This window comes from Rhynchophorus ferrugineus, unplaced genomic scaffold, assembly GCF_030347505.1.
Source record: "Rhynchophorus ferrugineus isolate W39M unplaced genomic scaffold, kcgeb_rfMv2 rfM3, whole genome shotgun sequence".
NCBI classification, from domain to species: Eukaryota; Metazoa; Arthropoda; class Insecta; order Coleoptera; family Curculionidae; genus Rhynchophorus; species Rhynchophorus ferrugineus.
Window position 1 is genome coordinate 11,630,813 of NW_027472582.1, and position 21,745 is coordinate 11,652,557.

Sequence of the window (21,745 nt, forward strand, 5' to 3'; positions counted from 1 at the left end):
ACTCTCGTTTGTCATTCCCGACTTCCTCGCTGTGTTAACATATTAAAATAGAAACATTTACCGGAGTTTACGGCATTTTGACGTTAATGCAGTCAATTTTCGGCTACCGCGCCACCCCCGGCCACGCCGTCGCGGCAAGATATTCAGCCGCAGTGGGTTTCTCGCAGGGCGACTGCACATGTTACTACTGCTAACTTAGTTACAACTATTCCAACCTTTCAATTTCGCTAACAACTTAAGCCCCGGCCCCCTAATGCCATTTCATCGAATTTACTACAACTGCGGGTAAATAAGGAGAGATACTAAACTCATCAAGGCCGCTCGGGTTCCTACCGCCCCTCCCCCTAAGGTCTCGCTGCCGGCAGCGACCGCTAATTTTCGCGCGGGAGGTCTTCCTCGGTGGGCGGCGGGGGATGCGGGCGTGGGGGCTTGCGGAGATGCGAGAGATTGGGGTGAATTTTGGGCCGCCCTGGGGAGGGCGGCCGGAGACGTTGGAGAGCAGTCGAGTTCACGTGTTACACCGGCGGAATTTCCCCGAGCGCCGAGCTGTTATTTGCTATTATTTACCATATAAATCAACGTCAGGTATCTAATCATATTATCGTCAACCCTCACGTAGAGAGGGCGCGCGAATTACTTTGGGACGTCGTTGGACGGTTGGGCGGCGGCGAGGTCGGCGATAAGTGGAAACGGAAAAGTCAATCTTGACTCGAGGGGTGAATCATAGATGTTAAATACGGGCGATAATTACCGATGATCTATAGGTATATCCACTTTAAAGGGCCTCTGTACTCGCAAACTTTTCTCTATGAGACACTAAAGGTCAGAATACACTAATCTTCACCAGTTCCGTTCACATTTATGCTATTGTAGCTGGAATAGGCCCACTTTCTCCTCAAAAAAGCAGACAATATATGTGTTTATGCACTATACCCTTGATATATTTTCAAAACACTGACAAATAACAGGTCAATTGAAAAATCCCTGGCCTGCCATAGTAAAACACATTTTTTTGGCAAAATTAGTTTTTATTTTATTCAACATAATTCCCTTCAAGGGTGATACACTGATTATAACGACCCTCCAACTTTTCGATACCATTTTTGTAGTATGATTTGTCCTTTGAGTCAAAATAGGCCCCAGTTTCGGCGATCACCTCAACGAAAATTTCTTCCCAGCGAGCTTTTTTTTGAGATCTGGGAACTGGAAATAGTCGCTGGGGGCCAGATCTGAAAAATACGGTGGATGAGGAAGCAATTCGAAGTCCAATTCATCGTTTTCACTGACTTGTGACACGGTGCATTGTCTTGGTGAAGTAGCACTTCCTTTTTCTTCAAATGCGGCCATTTTTCGGCGATTTCGTACTTCGAACGGTCCAATAACGGTGTGTAATAGCCGCTATTGATGGTACTTCCTATTTCAAGATAGTAAATGAAAATTATTCCATGCGCATGCCAAAATACAGACGCCATAACCTTGCCAGCCGACTGTTGCGTCTTTCCACGCTTTGGAGCGGGTTCTTCGTGTGCAGTCCACTAGGATGACTGTCACATATCAACGCAAAACTTGGGTTTATTACGCTTGATCATCTTCAAACACTGCTCCGAATCATCAACTGGTCGTTGTTTTTGGTCAAAAGCGAGCTCGCGCAGCACCCACTTTGCACAGAGCTCTCTCATACCCATATATTCGTGAATGATATGATGTACACGTTCAGTTTATATTTTAAGAGTGTCTGCTATTTCATTCCATTTCAATTTACGGTCATTCAAAATCATTTTGTGGATTTTTTAATGTTTTCGTCGATAACAACCACTTTTGGGTGTCCACTGCGTTCACCGTCTTCGGTGCTCATTTCACCACATCTAAATTTAGCATACCAATCCTTGATGGTTGATTTTCCTGGGCCAATGTCCGGTAACTCGCATCAAGCCAAATTTTTATTTTAATTGTGTTTTTTTCCTTCAAAAAGCAATATTTTATCAACACGCGAAATTCCTTTTTATTCATTTTTTTCACAATAACAAAAGCTGCTTCACTCTAAATGCTATAATTCACAAACTAATGATCCGACAGCTGTCAAATTTATACACGCATTAGAGCTAACTAAAACATATGGATTTAATTCTAGTAGCGCCATCTATGTGTCAGGGGGTCTTTTCAATTGACCTGTTATGTTAGCACCTAATATGTTAGCATATTTTATCTATAAAATAAAATTCACAATTCTTTCATGAAATTTACAATATAACATTTTATTATTTTCTCATAGAAAGTAGGTCACTGTTGTGAACCAGAGGTAAATTTATAGAACCGCAAACTCCATATATTCTAATTTCAATCCCCGTACTTTATACCACTTAGCTTACTGAAGACCAGAAGATGTTGATTTAGTGGTGGCCAATCCCCCAGTTGTCTCCCGTTGGCCAGCATCCAATCGCCTCGGCCACTTTGCTGCATAGCTAATGACGTGCGACTGAAAGAAAGATTTACCTTCGGCCGGATTGTTTTGATCGTTATATTTCAACTGAAAACCAATTTCGGATTAAGATTGAGCTTCCAAGAGCCCGCGGGTTATCGCGAGGATAGATCGCTTAGATATCAGCGTCATCTTTGAGTAAATACATGCAATTAGGTAATCTGTTGGGTATGCAACACTCAAAACAACGAAGATATTATTTAGATAAGATATTCGATAACCTAAAATTGTATACGGTCGATATTGAATCAAATAATTCTATGGTTAGATGCCTTGTTAATAAGGTAACGAGTTACATTTATAATCAGAAAAAACAAACTAATTATACATCACGAGTTTATATTAATGCACTTAGTTAAATGGTCTTAGCAGATATTATCTGACTTTGACAGTTGAAGGTTGTTTTATTTTTAAATTAAATAATACTGTGGTTTGGTGTAGTAAGAGTAATATCAAGACATCTAGTAAAAATATTACTGGTTATGCAACTTTAAAAACCCCAAATTGACTATGACAGTTGTAAGTAAATGTGCAATAATAATATGATTATGTTTCTATATTTTTTATCAAAACTTTTACACCACTTGATATAGTCCAATTTCCCAGAGTAACTGAAAGGATCTTTACTGTTTATATATTTTATTGTGTCTTATCGACAGAATAAAGTAAAAAATGCGTAGTTATATAACAAGTTTAATGTACCTAATAAAAATATTGGTGATTATGCAACTTAAAAAACACAAGGTTGACAGTCCTAAATAATTGTTTAATAATAATACGACTGTTCCTATATTTTTAATCAAAACTTCAACGCTTATTCCCCTTTATATTGTCCAATTTCCAGAGTAATTGAAAGGAGCGTTACTGTTTATACATTTTTTTGCGCCTTATCGTCAAAATAGAGCGAATTTTTATATTCCATAACTGGTTTTATAGCTGCGGAACTTCGATATTGACGGAGGAGGAAAAAAATGAAATGAAATGAAGGAATACTTTCGCCGTTATGTTTCATTTATCACCCCCCTCTCGCCGGTCCATTGTGTCCCTTTTCCTTTTATTATCCGAACATCTGTTGACTCCGCATCATTATATCGTCATTGTTATTTTTGATTTCGAGCCATTACGAATAAAATACGGCCGGCTTAATCAAGGGGTACCAGATATACAACCAGCAAATCTTAAACAACAATTTCATGGCAGTCATTTCGGTTTTATCGCATTGGTTGATCATTAATCTGACACCATTCAGTATTTTTCTTGTGAAAATGGGAATTAGAAAGGTCTATTTTGAAATAGGTTAGTAGAAAGTGGCATGGAACAAAAGTTGTATAGAAATTTAGATATGTTTAAAAACAGAAAATATATTTACAATATTTTGAGATGATGAGAATAAAATAAGCCCTTCGCGTGGATGATATATCTTTTTTAATATCGTTCTTGCTACCTTTTCGCTTTTTAGAGAACAATATAGATATATTTTTATCGATTGTATAGATGCATCTATATTTTTTCTTAGCATCAAATCATCAGTTTTTCATTGATCTAAAATAAGATCAATTTTGACAAAAACTAAAAAAATCTTAAACGATTAAACAAGATAATTTATACGAATTCCTAATTGGAGGAAAAAAAAGGGAGGTTTTTTACTTATGATCTGAAACTGGTAAGGTATTTTAAGAATGTTTTAAATAAAGCATTGAAATAGAATGCAGTCCAAATTGAGCATGCGAGTGAGAGACTGAGTGTGATATGCCTCGAGTTTTATCTTTATCTTTAATATCTATATATTTTTGAGCTCCTTGTTGCTATATTCAACCCACCATAGAAGTCTCTAAGAAGTTTATTGTTTATTTTTCATTTGTCTTTCATCAATTCAAATGGTAGTTTGAAGAAATTTGAGTGTATTGAAAAAAGAAGAATTAATTAGATAACTAGACAAATGATTAACGGTGTTTACAAACAGAGTATTAGCTGAAAAGAAGATTTTTCTCAAATGTCAGCTGTGGCTTGAAAAAAATAGCACAAAAGAATAGACGAACTTGAAATACTTTATGTGGATACTAGCGACCCGCCCCGGCTTCGCACGGGTGCAATGCTGATACTAAATTAAATAAACTACAGAAAAAATATGAACGTTGTATCTAAAAACATAGCGGCCCGCTCCGACTTTGCACGGCCATAAAATATATATGCCTATGTCACTCAATGAAAACATGATTAAAATCGATCCAGTATTTTTGGTTCATTCATTACTGCCCTTGGCCTGCACGCATTAAATTTGGAGTAAAACAATTCCTCTTCCCCTATACTTACTATGAAGATTTCCTGCTATCTTTGGAATATCTAAATTCATACAATTTTTATTACATTACACATTTTTAAACGCAAATTTTAAATTTGTAATATCTCCGAAAATATTTGTTTAATTTGCATGCTGTAAGGAACCATATTGATCTATATTAATTGCACACTGTATTTAAGGTACTTAATTCCATAAGGATTAATGCCGTATTGCTTAAAATAGCTTCGTAAATAAGCCATTTTCTAACGTAAAAAGTAAACAATAAAAATGGTTAATGTGGGTTATTCCTAAAAGATAAATATATACCATCGGGGACTTTTTTGTAGACCTTTTTATGGTGTACAATACTGTAGTACATTAATTTGATCTAACTCGTAGGGTTAGGCAGCGTTTTTGCTAATTGCTAAATAAGCCAAAAAAAAATAGGTTAATTTACGACATCACGTTAGAAACCTCTAAAATTAGCAATGTTGCCTTAGTATATTATGCATGTATTATACATATAAACCTTCCTCTTGAATCACTCTATCTATTGGAAAAAACCGCATCAAAATCCGTTGCGTAGTTTTAAAGATTTAAGCGCACATAGGGATATAGGAACAGAAAATGCGACTTTGTTTTATACTATGTAGTGAAAATGGATATAATTGGAGAAAGCTACGAAATCCATATTTTATTAAATAAGAATGATGTTGCAGGAAAACTGTGTACTAGTTGAAGAGACAACACTTTCCTAAAACGAGAGATTTAAATTAAAAAAAAATTAAATATGAACAATAGAGGAGGTTGAAATTTGGTGATAGAGATAACATAGAGCGTATGGAGTGGAGACGAGACACCCTCAACATTTGGTTGGTAATATTTAGACTGACAAAATCTCTAAAATTACGAACTCAACGTAATAAGTAACTTTTTTCCCGTATACCGCAACTCTCTTTATCAGATATACAGATAGATACAGATTAAAAGTAACCATTGTCAATGCTTAAGCTTTAGATTAGCGATTAGATTGTATCTAGACCGACATCTAATTTGAAAGAAGCAGATACTTGCCAAACGAAAACAAGTTGGATTACAACCGAAGCAAATGTGTTGGCTTGTCGAATTCAAATCAAGTTGAAAAAAGTTAACTATAGGTAACTAGATATTGCTGTGCAATTCTAAGAATTCGTTCTCGAATTCTTTATTCAAAACAATACTTGGAACATTTGCCGTTGATGCAGTTATCATGGTAAAATATGTATCTCTGTAGAAAAAATACAACGAGCGGTCAACAAGATCTACAAATGAACTAGAGGCCGGAGAATACATATTAATAGTTCCAAATCTGCCATTGTTAATTTTCCGTTGTGGCATTGTATGTCATTTGGCGGGTGCCCGATACCTCAAGCAGAATCAGCTAAATAACTCGGCATGTACCTCATTGGTATATTATATAGATCTAAATTGGAAACATTCTGTTAGATAAAAAGTCCAATAAATCAGACTCAATATCAAGCAACTGCATTAGCTTAAGTCGATTACGTGTACAGTACAGTATACGAGGCTCACTATTTATATTTCGGGAATAAGACAAAAAAAAAACAAATAGTTAAGCTGCGAAAATATTTTTATGGTTTTTCAAAGTACTCGCCACGATCGATACACTTTTGCATACGCTTAAACTAATTTTCAAAGCTTTTATTCCATTCAGAATGAGGTATCTTTCAAACAAACATGATTATTGAACGCTTCAATAGCTTCTTCGAGCGAAATGAAAAATCATCGACCACGCAGTTTATTCTTCGCGGATGGGAACAAAAAGAAGTCATTAGGTGCTAAATCAGAGCTGTACAGCGGATGACCCATCAATTTGATGTTTTGAGTGCTCAAATAGTCTCTTCTTTGAGCCGATGTGTAAAAGCTCGCATTGTCATGATGAAGAAGAATCCGGCGTCTCTTGTTTGTTTTCCGTATTGCACCGAAGACTTCTGGCAAGCAAATGGTTGTGTACCAATCAGAATTTACTGTTCTACGATCCTCTAGAGGTACTGGTGCATTATGACCAGTTTTTCCGAAGAAACAGATCACCATTTTTTTAAAAGTGCTTCATGTGCGAACAACTTTGGTTGGATTTGGTTCATCTTAGAACACCCATACAGTCGACTGCTGCTTACTTCCGGACTCATACGAATATATCCATGATTCGTCACCTGTCACGATTTTATAAAAGTCTTTCAAAGCACTGCGATTAAATTTCTTAGTCATTTCTTTGGACCAATCGACACGAGCCTTTTTTTGAGCGATTGTCAAATTGTGTGGAATCCAACGCCAACATAACTTTCGCACAGCTAAGTGTTCATGTAAAATCGCATATATGCTGGTGGAACTAATGCTTAGGGATGCCTCAATCTCATAAAAGCCGATTTTGGATGACCTTCACGCAACTCGTCGGAGAGAAAACTACGACCACGATTGAATTCACTAATCAGCGATACATGGTGGTTTTTGATGGATCTTCATAGCCGAAAGTTAGTCTCATCTTCAAAAACAAAAATCAACGCACGAAAATGTTCACGATTCAGCTCCATTTTTTGCCAAGACGAAACTTTCAAGTAAATATAAAATAAACAAATAGCGTCCGTGCGACAGAATGTGCTTAGTACGTATCTCGTCAAAAATGTCAAACATTACGATAGAACCGTCAGATGGACTCACATGACAATAGTGTTGCCAATTGCCGAAATATAAATAGTGACCCTCGTATAATCTTGTACAGTTTATAGTCTGTAAGGGTTTTGTTTAAATATATACTGACGCATTAACTTAGTACTCGTCTTCTTTGTGTATAAATGTAAGTAATACACGCATAACTGTAATTGACAAATAAATGTATATAATAACTACTCTAAGAAATATTTATTGCTCATTGGAGAGATTGTTGGTCCACTAAGGCTTATAAAAAGTGTTATTGTTGTTTCCTTACTCTAAAGCGTTTAGCTTGAACGACACCAATTGTTATATCTTCAAGTTTTTGGATAGGAAGAATAGATGACGTTGAAATATGGTAATATTTTCCGGTAATGAGTTCCCACTCATTCCAAGAAAGGTGTGAAATCCACCTATTGATTAACTAAGCAGCAAAACGAAGCAAGACTGCAGCAAACGCTCCGGCGCCATTCTAATCCGGAGCTTTAAGACTTCCATTTAAATTACCCGTACGAAATACAATTTGCGAAATTATTTTAGTTGCAGGGACCGGGGGAATGGGGGGGGGGGCTGCGGGCGTCCGGATCGGGATAGAGCGTCGGTGGTGGAGGCGGCTAGAACGAGAGGCCCTCAGCCGTTGCCCCGCAGTATTTATACCGTTCCTGCATAATTTTCCGGATCGGCCAAACGGAAAATATGAATATGACGCGAGAGCCGCTATCTTTTGAGGTAAATCCGGCCGTCGACACGCGATTTAATTTATTTTTGTCTAATGCGGCGGACGATTAGATCCGTCTTGGCCGGGAAAACGGCGCTTTATCGAACGGAAAATGCGAGTGGGAGAGAGCGGACACGTCGGGCGAGTTTCGGGGAAAGTTCCGTCGACGACAATGCGCGTTTCTTTGGGGAGGTTTCGCCGGCTATCGCCGGAACTTTGTATATTTAGCATTGCGGAGTGGAACGTTTAAGCCGCGATCCCTCAGACGGTTCACGCCATCTATTGTGTAATTAAACAATCGTTTAGGTTGTCTTATAGGGATCGGGCGCCGAGCTTTATGGAGCGGATGGTGAAATAGTAGCCGTTAAAATAACTTTATTGTTTAATTAATTTTTGTTGCGGTAGTTCCGAACTGTTCTACTTGGTCCATCTGATTGGTGACACTCAGCCATGAATACTGAAGGTCATATGTAGCGTTGGGAACAGTTGATAGTCGCAAAACAGACGATAGTAAAAAACGAGCAACTAGCTAGCAAACTAGTTAAATGTACGGTTCAATTGTTTGTTTCAATTCCTGATTGTGAGAGAGAAAAGGATGGAGATAATTGCCTGGAGCAGTTAATTTTATATTTTTGCTTATATTTTCCAACGATAGTATAAGCGAGACGAGAAAAACTATTGCATATAAATCTATGTAAGCATAAGTTGGGTACATTTTTGTCAAAGTCGCGGCTGGGACGACAGAGTCAGAACATTAAAAAGCAGTCGAGTGAAAGTAGTAGAATCAAAAGTACTAACTAAAAATACACGACTGAAACAATCGAGAGTAAATAGTAACAAAATCAATCGGACCAAAAATAGCAACAGAAAACAACCGACTGAAATAGTCAATAGTAAAAAGTAGTCAATTACTAAACAGTCAATAGTCAATTTCAGTCGAAAGTGCTCAACGCTAGTCAGTATTTTAATTTTAACCTTTTACAAAAAAAAATTATAGAAGATTATAGAAAAAACTATTATATCAGTTGGGGTTTATTAATACACATCCAACAATAGATCAGGTGCGTAGAATAACAAATGTCATTGAAAAAAAGTTCTGAAGATAAAAAAATATGTTCATCTATATTCTTAGATGTAAGTAAGCTACAGAAAATATTAGATTCAAAAGAAAATCTACTGTAAGCTAAAGCAGGTGCACTACAAGGAAGGGTATTGGGTGCAATTATTTACCTATCATTACTATGGTACACCACAAATGGTTCAAATATCACGATGGTTACATTTACTGATGACACTGCGGTTCTTGCTGTGTTTTAACATTTACGAAAGTAGATCTGTGCATGGGCATTTCACTTATAATTCAAACTGTACAACCACCAATAATAATAAATAATATTATGAGTATCTCTGAATAAATCCTGATGCAAAACTTCGTTGGAAGGAACATGTAAAATAGAAAAGGAAAGAACTGCAGTTAAAATATAGGAAAAACTCTGTTAAAATAAGTATGTTACATTAAAATGAAAAGAAATAACAAATATTTAAAGTCCTAAAATGAAAATTAACTAGTCAAGGATAGATATTCCACCACATATGGAAATGGGACCATCCTAATATGGAAATATTACAGCTTTTGGATAATGATGAAACAGAATGCACACTCATAAGAAGCAAACTTTGAGCTTCTTTGCCAACAGAAAATATTAGATTCAAAAAAAAATCTACTGTAAGCTAAAGCAGGTGCACTACAAGGAAGGGTATTGAGTGCAATTCTTTACCTATCATTACTATGGTACACCACAAATGGTTCAAATATCACGATGGTTACATTTAGTGATGACACTGCGGTTTTTGCTCTCGGAGATAGTAGCGAAAAAGACAAACAAAAATTACAACAGACAAGTGACAATAGAAACAAACAAAGTGTCATTTCTTTAAAACCTAAGAAAGTAGATTTATTCCTAGATAAAGACTAAGCTTTAATCTATTGTAAGGGAAAGTTCTAAGTTGTAAAATTTTTAAAAACCAACAATATATAAATTCTGTTTAGTAGCTGTTCGTAGTTCATTAGTTGAAGTCGCTATTCATTACTTAATTACTTAATAATTATCTCGTCGACGTTTCTTGTCGTTGGACACTAGCAATTATATTTAAATACTGTGGTAAAGAGCAGTATTCAGTGTGGAACGAAATTATAAAGGATCTCTAATGCATGGCGTTATTATTACTTGATGTCTCTACCAATCAATGTTGTTCAGAAGCGTCATTTTTATATTTTAATGCAAATAAAAGTCGCTTGTTGATTGGACCGCTAATGAATAAATTGAAGGTAAGGAATGAAAATAAAAAAATTAATAATGAAAAAAAATCACTACATAGTCTAAAACAAAGTCGCCTTTTCTGTCCCTATATCCCTATGTGTGCTTAAATCTTTAAAATTACGCAACGGATTTTGATGCGGTTTTTTTCAATAGATAGAGTGATTCAAGAGGAAGGTTTATATGTATAATACATGCATAATATACTAAGGCAACATTGCTAATTTTAGAGGTTTCTAACGTGATGTCGTAAATTAACCAATTTTTTAGGCTTATTTAGCAATTAGCAAAAACGCTGCCTAACCCTACGAGTTAGATCAAATTAATGTACTACAGTATTGTACACCATAAAAAGGTCTACACACACAAAAAAGTCCGCGATGGTATATGTTTATCTTTTAGGGATAACCCACATTAACCATTTTTATTGTTTACTTTTTACGTGAGAAAATGGCTTATTTACGAAGCTATTTTAAGCAATACGGCATTAATCCTTATCGAATTAAGTACCTTAAATACAGTGTGCAATTAATATAGATCAATATGGTTCCTTACAGCATGTAAATTAAACAAATATTTTCGGAGATATTACAAATTTAAAATTTGCGTTTAAAAATGTGTAATGTAATAAAAATTGTATGAATTTAGATATTCCACAGATAGCAGGAAATCTTCATAGTAAGTACAGGGGAAGAGGAATTGTTTTACTCCAAATTTAATGCGTGCAGGCCAAGGGCAGTAATGAATGAACCAAAAATACTGGATCGATTTTAATCATGTTTTCATTGAGTGACATAGGCATATATATTTTATGTCCGTGCAAAGTCGGAGCGGGCCGCTATGTTTTTATATACAACGTTCATATTTTTCCTGTAGTGTATTTAATTTAGTATCACCATTGCACCCGTGCGAAGCCGGGGCGGATCGCTAGTATAAAAGTATAAAATAAAGAACCTAGATTTAAGTTATCGTAAAGACAAATTGTCAATGACTATGACTAATGACTATTAACAACATAATAAATAATTTAAATTAAAAAGAAAAATCCTGTTAAAATAAGTACATTAAAATTAAAAGAAATAACAGTAGTTTAATTATAAAAAAAAAGTTAACTGGAACTAACACAAATATTTGAACTCCTGAAACCAAAATTAACAGTCAGGGATAAATATTCCATCACAGTAATACGGAGATATAGCTTATGGATAATGATGAAACAGGATGTACACTCATAAGAACAAAACTTTGACCTTCTTTACCAATAAAATATAATTTGATTAGAAGATAAGAAAGTCGATTTAATCCGAAATAAAGACCAAGTTTTAATCTATTGTAAGCACAAGTTGTAAATTATATAATAATTAGTATAATAGTATATTATATAATATTGTATAATAAATATTATAGCTTTTGGATAATGATGAAACAGGATGCACAAACACACACACAAGAACCAAACTTTGGGCGCCTTTAACAATAAAGTGTCATTTCTTTAGAAACTAAGAAAGTCGATTTAATCTTAGATATAGACCCAATTTTAATCTATTGTAAGGAAAGTTCTAAGTTGTAAATCAGCAATGACCAGTAATAATGAATTACGATATATTTTTTATATTTCCACACTTTAAAAAACCAACAATATTGCTTAGTACCATTTCAGAGTTCAATAGTTGTTCAACAGACAAATATAAATTAATTAAAAAGAATATTTGTAATTTGAAGCTTTAATATATATTATTTATATTTCATTCAAAGTATTGTCCATCAACAGCCTCTATTCTTTCCCATGTTTCAAGAAATTTACGGATTCTATATCGGAAGAACGATGTATCTTATGAGGTTATCCATGAATCGTTCCATTTTTTGGCATCTTCATAAAAAGTGAAAGGCTTTTTAGACAGTTCACGAGCCGTGTATAGGAATAAGTAGTAATTATAACGAGTAAGGTATGGAGAATACGGTACTATCTATTTTAATGTTTCCTAGTATGTTTTCATCGGTTTTGCAACATATTGTCGAGCGTTCTCATGTTGATGAATTGAGTGCTGCATCTCAAATTTGTCCATTGTTGTCGATACTCATTAATGGTTTCATCGAGTAGAAATTGAAGTAAGAAAGTAAACTCCGCTCGTTTTATGTTTTGTTGTTAAATGTTTTGCTCGCACTGCAAGGAAATGACACGTAATGAAAAGTAACTTTTTAACATAAACTTAGTTACCAATGTACCCGATGTTCCTTTAAAATTAGTTTATAGGCCTGAAATAAACATATAAATAAATGTATAACGTCTTAAATAAAACCACTTAATCGAAAAACCCCATTTTCAATGAAGATGTTCAGTATAACCGATAGAAAATTCATTCAACGTTCATCCGTTCATGGACTAACTTTAGTACATACAAAATTTGTATAAAAAACTGAACTATTAAAAGAATATCCATGGTCGGATCAATCCTAAACGACCCAATAAACCATTATCCCCCTCCAGCGGCGCTTCCATACCTCCCCGCCACCTACCGCGCGCCCAGTAAGCCTTATTAATCTGTTTAGACGGTGGTGCAAGTCTATTGTGAACACAAAACCCTCGATATGCAGCATCCTTCGCCCGACTTTATCTCTTTCCATACCCACTTCCCATCTCGCTCCATCATTAATAATCCCCTTTCGTGCGTCCTTCCTCCTCCTCCCCCGCCTCTATCGCGCCCGTCTTCCTCTTCCCCCTGACCTCCGAGATCGCGCGGGCGGCCTCTACCTCCCCTGCCCTCTTCTCACTGCTCCGTCCGTAAACTATCTTCGGCTCTTTGGAGGTTTGTTATCGCCGAAAGTTGTTTAAGTAGCTTATATTCTTTGTCCGGATTTCTCGTTTGAAGATTCCGTCTGACGGGGTCGTATTATTCCTTTTCGGTAGCTCTCTCACTCCCTCTCTTGTTCGTTGATAAAATTTAATTTAATAAATAGGTAATTAAGATTTTCTCCGGTCGGGAAATGTTATCTGAGATAATGCCGTATTTGCTTTAAAATTCGCTCTCGTTTATATTCGACAAGGGAGCTTGTAGAGCGCGGTGTTTAATGTTCGTCCTCGGGGTATGGGGACGACCCCCCCCACATCCCCGTCGTCCCTCAGGTGATAGAATTTATTCGTTTTGATGGATGGCGAGCGCGATAAGTTTGAGAAACACCGGTACCGGGATGATATCGAACGGTTCTCTCGCGATGGAAACGTCCATACGTTCGGATGTTATGCATCAGATAAGGGGGACGTCCATTACTCATGATACTTGTGCCGTTTCGCGTTTCCTTAAGAAGAATTGGCGGAGCAAGAGTCGATGGTTTTAGAAAATATTGTATTCTACTTGATATATCGTCTAATTTGCCTTTTATCTTATTATCTTCTATGTGTTATATCACATAAGAGTTATACGCTAACAACAACTCTAAACACAAGTAATTACGCAAGTAACATATATACACGGTTTTGACCTTAGTAACCAAAAGTTATAAAGTAAATTGGGAGACTGAATCCAAATCTTGACCGCTCTCATTGATCGTCAGTCGTCTGGTTCAAGTTTTGTGGGAAAAAAATCAGTCATCAGTCATTAATATTCAAATACAAGGACCTACAAGTAGTCCATAATAAATGAAATGCTTTTCTACCACACGAAAATCACTTTTATTGCTCGTCGATGATGAAGACAAAATTCTTAATTGGCTGGAACATGTGTGGAACTGGTTTCTACGCTAATGATACATGAATATATTTGTACTATATTTTTTGGCACATATAATGAACAGAAAATGAAAAGTATACATTTTCACCAAAAGACTACTTGTACAGCTTTGTTCTTCACGCTTTATAAAACAAATTCTGTATCCAATTGTCAGTGTGTAATACAGCAAAATCAAAGTATTGTAATACTCATCTTGAAATGCATTTGTTATGAATTGTCTACTGTCTTACTGAGCATATAACATCCATAAACGTAACAAAAACCACCTTAAATAGAATTTGCAACATTGGCTCCGAATTTTCACACATTTCGAAGCATAATCATAGCACGAAAACATGTTCCAAATGATGTTTAATGCAACGTCGTTAGCTGACAACCGTTATAACAGCACAGTGGTGTTACCATGCGTTAAGTCGTAAACTAGAACCAACATACGGATTGAAGATGTGAGTTTACGGCACCAAATACCGTTAAAAGTAAAACGTCAATGTTAAGTCCCATCTGCTCCAAAAGTTAACCAGAATTTGTAAACTTGTGTTATCAGAACTCTTGTGTCCAATTGAAGATGAATATTTTATTGTAAGAAATCAAACGGCTTTAAATATTGTATAATAGTTTTTCTGAATTTTTAATTTTTTAATTTTTATTTTTTAATATGTTTATTAGTTTTGGTTAACAGTCATAATATATGTTTCCTCAAGCAGAATCAGCTAAAAACCACATTCACGGTCATCAAATAAAAGAGCTGCACTGGTTAGTCGGAAGACGCTATCAAATTGACCTAAGATTAAAGAGATTGGTTTATAAGTCAATTATAAAGCTTATTTGGGATTGAAATATGGAGTTGCCCCAAGCTACCAAAGTGACTATTAACCCAACGATGCTAAATCAAAGTTCATCGATTACTTAGCAATGCTTATCGCTACGTAACCAACGAAGAATTGCACGATGATTTCGAAATCAAATGGGTTTACGAAGCTATTCAAGATTTCCACAATGGACAAGGCAGAGGATATCAAAAGACTGAAGCGAACCAAACCACACAAACTTGTATATTTCATACTTTAGTTTACTTAATCTAATTTAATATGGGAAATACATACTGTTGTATTTATCCCACATTCGTTCTGCTATGTATTGATGCAAGTACAACCGAGCAATAGTGATAAATCAATTTATAAATTTGGAATATACTAAGTATATCTAATGTAAGATGCAATTTTAAAAAGTCCTAGATTATTATATATTTCTAATAAATCTTACCACACTTTTTTATACTGTTGACCACTGCTTATGAAACACTTACCTAGAAAAAGAAGAAAACATTATTAAATAGTGCAAAAATGATTGCTGTAGCTTCTTACTGATTTTACTGATTGACTTTGGTTAATTTATTTTCTTTCTATTACGAGAATAGCTCGGTAAATACTTTCTTTAACAGCATGACATATTTCCGGACATCTAAGGAATTATTACGTTACCAACGTGCCAAGGATTCTTTTTTATAAATCAATTTAATTAAAATCTATTTTATTTGATAGCGACCACAAAAATCACTTCTAATGTAGTAATAAATAAAACTAAATAAAGCATTTTTAACAAAAAAATTGACCCAACTCAAAAAATAAATAAGGAAGTCACTAAAAATTAAACAATAATCAAACTTAGATTCTTTACACAAAATACATTTTAAAATAAAATATGTACATAATAATATATTAGTGATAACTCAATATAAATAAACAAAAACCCTATTTAATCTATCTACTACACGTATTTTATATTCTACTATATACCCAGAAGTTAGCTTAATACCTACCTAAACCTATTTATCTATTTACAATATTATTTGAACCAATATCAACTGATCACTTTCAAGTTGGTGCCGAACAAATTAGATTTTTAGATTTTAGATTTTAAAGACCCAACAGAACCCGAAAAGTTATATTGATTTAGATTTGTTTTGTTGGAAATTTAATTTTTTGTATATGTTACAAAATTATTGTCTCAAATATGCAACTGTTCCTATTTCTTTCTTGTATTCATCGAAAATTAATTTCAAAATGACTAATAAAATTAGTGTTATTTATTAACATCACACTGTTTATAATCAATATATAAATAGGCAGAAAAAAAACTATAATGTATTTCGATTATGTATAACCAACAGAGACCGTTATCGATTGTTCGATTCTACATTGTAATATTTTCATTATTCAATTAGCAATAACATAACTAATGACAATTTAAAATTGCATTATTTATTAACGTAGTTATTATTGTGTATTTGTTTATTTATCGTTGATATTAATTATCTGACCGGAACTTTTTGCGCTCATTTGATAATTGTATCGGAATAAATAATGCTAATGTTGTTCGTTTATTATAAATCACATAAAACGTTTTAACAGTTCCTTATTACCTCACATTTTTCTGTGTAAAACTCGTTTTCTTGTTCAACGTGAACTCCTGTAGCTGACCAACATTGTCTACAAGAAATATTATTTAAGTATTATTTCGGATGTAAAGAGAACAAAACTATCTGTTGATAATTCTTAGTTTTATCATCACAATAATGCGCTTTTCCGCACAGCATTGACTTTATGTGAGTATTTCATCAAAAGTGATACCAAAAGGTATTGGCAATTTACAGTTAAAATACTTACATGCAACTATTAGTTCTGATGTCTTAATATCTGACAATGAACTCGTAATTATGCAAAATCATCATCATCATCGATCCATAGCTGACCCTCAGGGATAGTGATCTTTCTATGAGCTGGATCTATATGTTTTTCAAAGATGCTGGCTGTGTCTTCAATTTTTCCACCTTTTATTCGACGGACATATACAAACTATAGTATTGACGTGATCTTAAACGACGAAATTATTTCATTTCTAATATAATATCGGAAAGAAACATGTAGAAAGAATTTAGCTTAAATTATCTAGAGACCAATTTCTCCTATTGCATTACAAATTCCAAGTTATTGAACACTGCTCTAACTCGATTTCGTTCTTATTAGTCTTCAGTCTTTAACACAGTTCAGTTAAATTTAAGTTTGTATGCGTGAAGTTAAGTACTAATTCATAATATTTTTATGTCCCTTGGTTTAGAAGAAAGGTTTGATATCCCTGGTCGTTGATAAATATGGTTAACTTAACAATGATAAGAGAAGTATCACTAATGTAATACATACGTAGGAATTTAGTCGTCTAGAATAATATTTATATTCTTTAAATTAGTCCTAATTTGTTAACAAGTGTCTAAAATATTAGTGACTGAAAACGTTCAAACGTTAATTTTATCTTGTGGATAATATAATTTTTGTACAAAAAAAATCCTCATTCACTGAGCTTATGTTTATTGAGACCAACCCTGGGACCGTGATATCGTTCCTTGTTAGTTCTCGGTTTTTATAATTCATAAATATTTTACGTTAAGTATCAGATTATCGCGCTATCATTGAGAGATATTGTCGCTGATGCGCCTTACCGTAGCAGAAAAACGTTTTGCAGAGCAGACAATTGTTTTGCATTCCGTGATAACCATGTTGCACAACCGTTAACCCATTACTTTGCGGTGTCGTTCCGAGTCAACGCCACGCCACACAGACGTCGAGAGCCTTTCAGCGCGTACATACACCTGCCCGACAATACCTTCTCGATTTTAATCGAATATCAACCAAATCTTATCGTCGTAGTCGCAGTCATCCTCCTTACAAAATCCAAATCCGTTTTCGAATAATAAAAGGCGACCTCTTCTATATCTCGTCAGTCGCCCCACGACAATGGCCCCACGGTGCTCTGTACAAAACCGATCCCGCTCTCTCACACTCCTCGACGGTGACGACGGCTGCGAGTGACAGTTTGTCAAACGCCAGACCGATCTAATCCCCGATGAAAATCTTGCGATGTGCCGCAGCGCGGCAAACGCTGTCCCCGATTTTAATTTCATTAAAAAAGAAGATTAGTATTAGGCGATGGCGGGTAGAACCGGGGGAGGGTATGACGAGGCTGACGGATGGAATCGTGTGCATAGACGTCATACCCTTCGGAGGACATTTGTATGACACACATTAAAACTCACCCTGCTCCAATTTTACAACTTCATCATTTCAGTAAGAAGTGCCCTAAAGAAATGGTTAAATGATATTTTTAATTGTATCTTTACATTATTCCTATTGTTTTTATATTCATTTATTCAGATAATTATTGTCAACAACAAATTCTATATTTGATAAACTTTTATAAACACATTTTTTGATCGATATACGTCGACTCATATACGTTAGACATGTTTCATTACGATTCTTAATAAAAATAAATATGTAGATTTTGGATTCTACGATTAAAAATGGTTTGGTATTCATGTAAATATCACAGAGACAACAAACACTTGTTTTGTGACAAAATACCAACTTTTACACAATGTAAGAAATGTTCAATGTTTCCTTTACAATCCTAGGAATGCATTTAAGAAGACAGAAATCACCTTTAAGAGAAAAACAACAACAAGCGCCTTGCAAGTTGCCGAACAAATTATTTTATGACAAAAAAGATGCGTTATATAATATTTTGAAGTCCACAGAGTTGGATGGAAGGAATGTCATTCATGTATTGGGTTGCTATAGGTACCGAAAGAAAGGCAAAATTAGAATTATGTGATGTTCAATTAATGTTAAAAGACAGTACTGCTGTTCAATCTAGGAAACTTCTTAAAAAATAAGCATGTGCTATGTACTCAAATCGTAAAGAGCTTAACAATGTTGAACAACTAAGAACTGCCCTCCAAGGTGATTAGAAAAAGCTTAAGCAAGATGATGTTAAAAATTTGTAGGAAACGTGGTTAGTTTGTTGAAGTTGCAAAAAATAAAGGAGGATGTACCTATTTCAGTAGTGGACACATTCCATACAGTACAGAGTTAATTAAAAATATGGACAATTGTTTTATTACCTAACTGTGTTATAGTTTTGTCGAGTCATTCAAATAGCTGTCCCTTTAGTTTTCTTGACAATAATTCATAAAAACGAAGAAAACAATACATCTGTGTGAAAAATATTCCTTCTTTTCCTAGAAAATTTTAAGTATTTTCGCATATTAACGGAGCTGAAGTTTTGAACTGTAAATATTATTTAAAATTATGATGTATCGAGTATTTGCCGCGACCGCAGACATAATAAAAATACACATCGTGCTCAAATGTGTTTCAATATTTGCATATATCTATTATTATCCGGGTTATATAACAGTGCATAGAAAACAAATATTAGCCAATCAATATTAAAACAATCAACACCAGCGCACAATCGCAATACCGAGAACTAGCAATCGTTTAAATAATCGAAATTAACTTGTTCTACGACTGTATCGAATAAATCCGTACCTGCGAGTGTCTTAAATTAAAGCGAATCATATTCAATATCTGACTGCTTGTCGAATTATCAAGACACATTCTTATAATATCTCGGTCATTAAATCTTTCGAACTCTGACTGACATATTAGGCATTATTTCATGAAACTCGTTCTAAACGTTGTTACCCATATCTCGGTTTAAATTTTAAATTATTACTGTATTAACATTTCGATACATTTATGTGTTTTGTACGATATATATTCTACGTGATATAGTTGTTTTTAATGTAAATTTAATCACTACGATTGTTAGAATGTTGTAGTTGACAAACTTATTACCTTGTGATAGTACAACGATAGCTAACAATAATTATTATTTGTTTATATAGGTTTATACCAAGATATTATTGTTTAAAATTGAGTGTTTTCATGCCGGTGTCAAGTCGGTGAAAAATTTAAGGTGATAGATTGGTAATAGATTTATAACCAATATCTAAATTCTCTGTAGCGATCTTGAGGCATGGCGAATTTTATATCGTGGAATAACGATCTACAAAATACCCAGAAATATAATCCCAGTACGTTGAACTTTTCTGAATTTGTACACAATAAATCGCATTTACTTCAGTTTGGCGAAAAATGCGATTAAAGGCCATCGAATAATGTCTGAAGCTTACGGCAATAATGCTTCCTCGATTTCAACATGTGAATACTGGTTTCCACGTTTTAAAAATGGTGATTTCGACACTGGAGACAAAGTGCGTTCTGGATTGCCAAATGATACACGAACTGCTAAAACCTAAAGAAGCCATCAATGGGGATTGCTATCTACTACAATTGATGCGTATGAGCCGAGAACTACGAAAAAATTGCCGCAATACGAGCAAAAATACAACAATATGTTATTAACTCAGCATGACTCTCCAAATGTTGTAAAACAGGTGAAAATATACTTTACACTAATACAATAAAGGGAAGTGTTGCTGCACCCGTCGTATTCTCCAGATACATCGTATTTTCGAAGTGGAATGCGTAAATTCAATGGAAAATACATTGAACAATTACTTTCAAATTCATTTACAGATTGTGTGATATGGATGACATCAAATAATATTTCATTCTATTTGCATGTTAATTTATGTAGTACATGTAATGCTGGATTAAAGCTGAAAAATTTCCAAACGATCTCATACGAAACGAGGAAATATCTGAAAAGAAGGAAAACACATTTTCGCCCAAAACCAAACATCAAACTTTTTGACGATGTAAAAATTCGGCAACTGCAAAGTTCGTTAGAATTTTTCACACATTATTAGGATCCAATATTTCGCGAAGTTTCCGATAAAAACAGACGAAACTTTATCGGAACTTATATGAAGTTACGGGCGCTGATAAAATTTTACGAACTTTTGATAATTCATTGAAAGCCAGCGCTGGCGCGGGCATAATAGAAAATCGGGTATCGCATCTATAAAGTCACAGCCAGCCACCGTAAAAATACGTTTTTGTTTGTCGGGTGGATTTTCTTAACTATAATTCTCGCCGAAATATCGAGACCAAGCCGTCACTGGTATGTAACTGCTTTCGATGTCGATAATTTTGGTCCATAGTACTGATTTTTTATAATTTTGAACAAAAATGATCAAAGGACAATTCGCAACCACCATATTCACCCGACTTAGCCCCGTGAAAGTTGTTTCTCTGTCCTAAATTAAAAAGAAAGGTTTCAAGAATATTATAAATGAATCGAAGACATATTTCCAGCTATTCCAGAAATTTGAATTTCATTTAACAATAGTTATGAGATGAAGAGTTAGTTTCTACGAAAAGAATGTAATAAAATGGCAAAAATAAATAATAATTTTACATTTTCTAATATTCCTTGGTCACTGCATTTGGTATTTTCTTTTGCTTTAAATTTTGTGTTAAATATTCTTCACGGCGAATGATTAATATCAACTGAAGCAACTTAGAATAACTATTAGAAAAAAAATCTGGAAGGAATGTTAATTTCTTCAGCTTCATTATTAAACGACTTTTTGGACTTAGCTGTTGGGGTCTTTAGATAAATACTTATTACATGGGTGTATATTTGGTTAATCTAATTTTAAAATAAAAAAAATTATAATACTAACGAGACTAAAAGTAAACAAAA

The 21,745-nt window shown here is 34.5% G+C and overlaps 1 protein-coding gene across 9 annotated transcripts in view; it reads right to left on the reverse strand.

Moving 5' to 3' along the window:
* LOC143193733 (ephrin type-B receptor 1-B) overlaps window positions 1-21,745 on the reverse strand; it is a 615,182-nt gene that overhangs the window by 117,648 nt on the left and 475,789 nt on the right. The gene's annotated exons all lie outside the window — the stretch shown is intronic.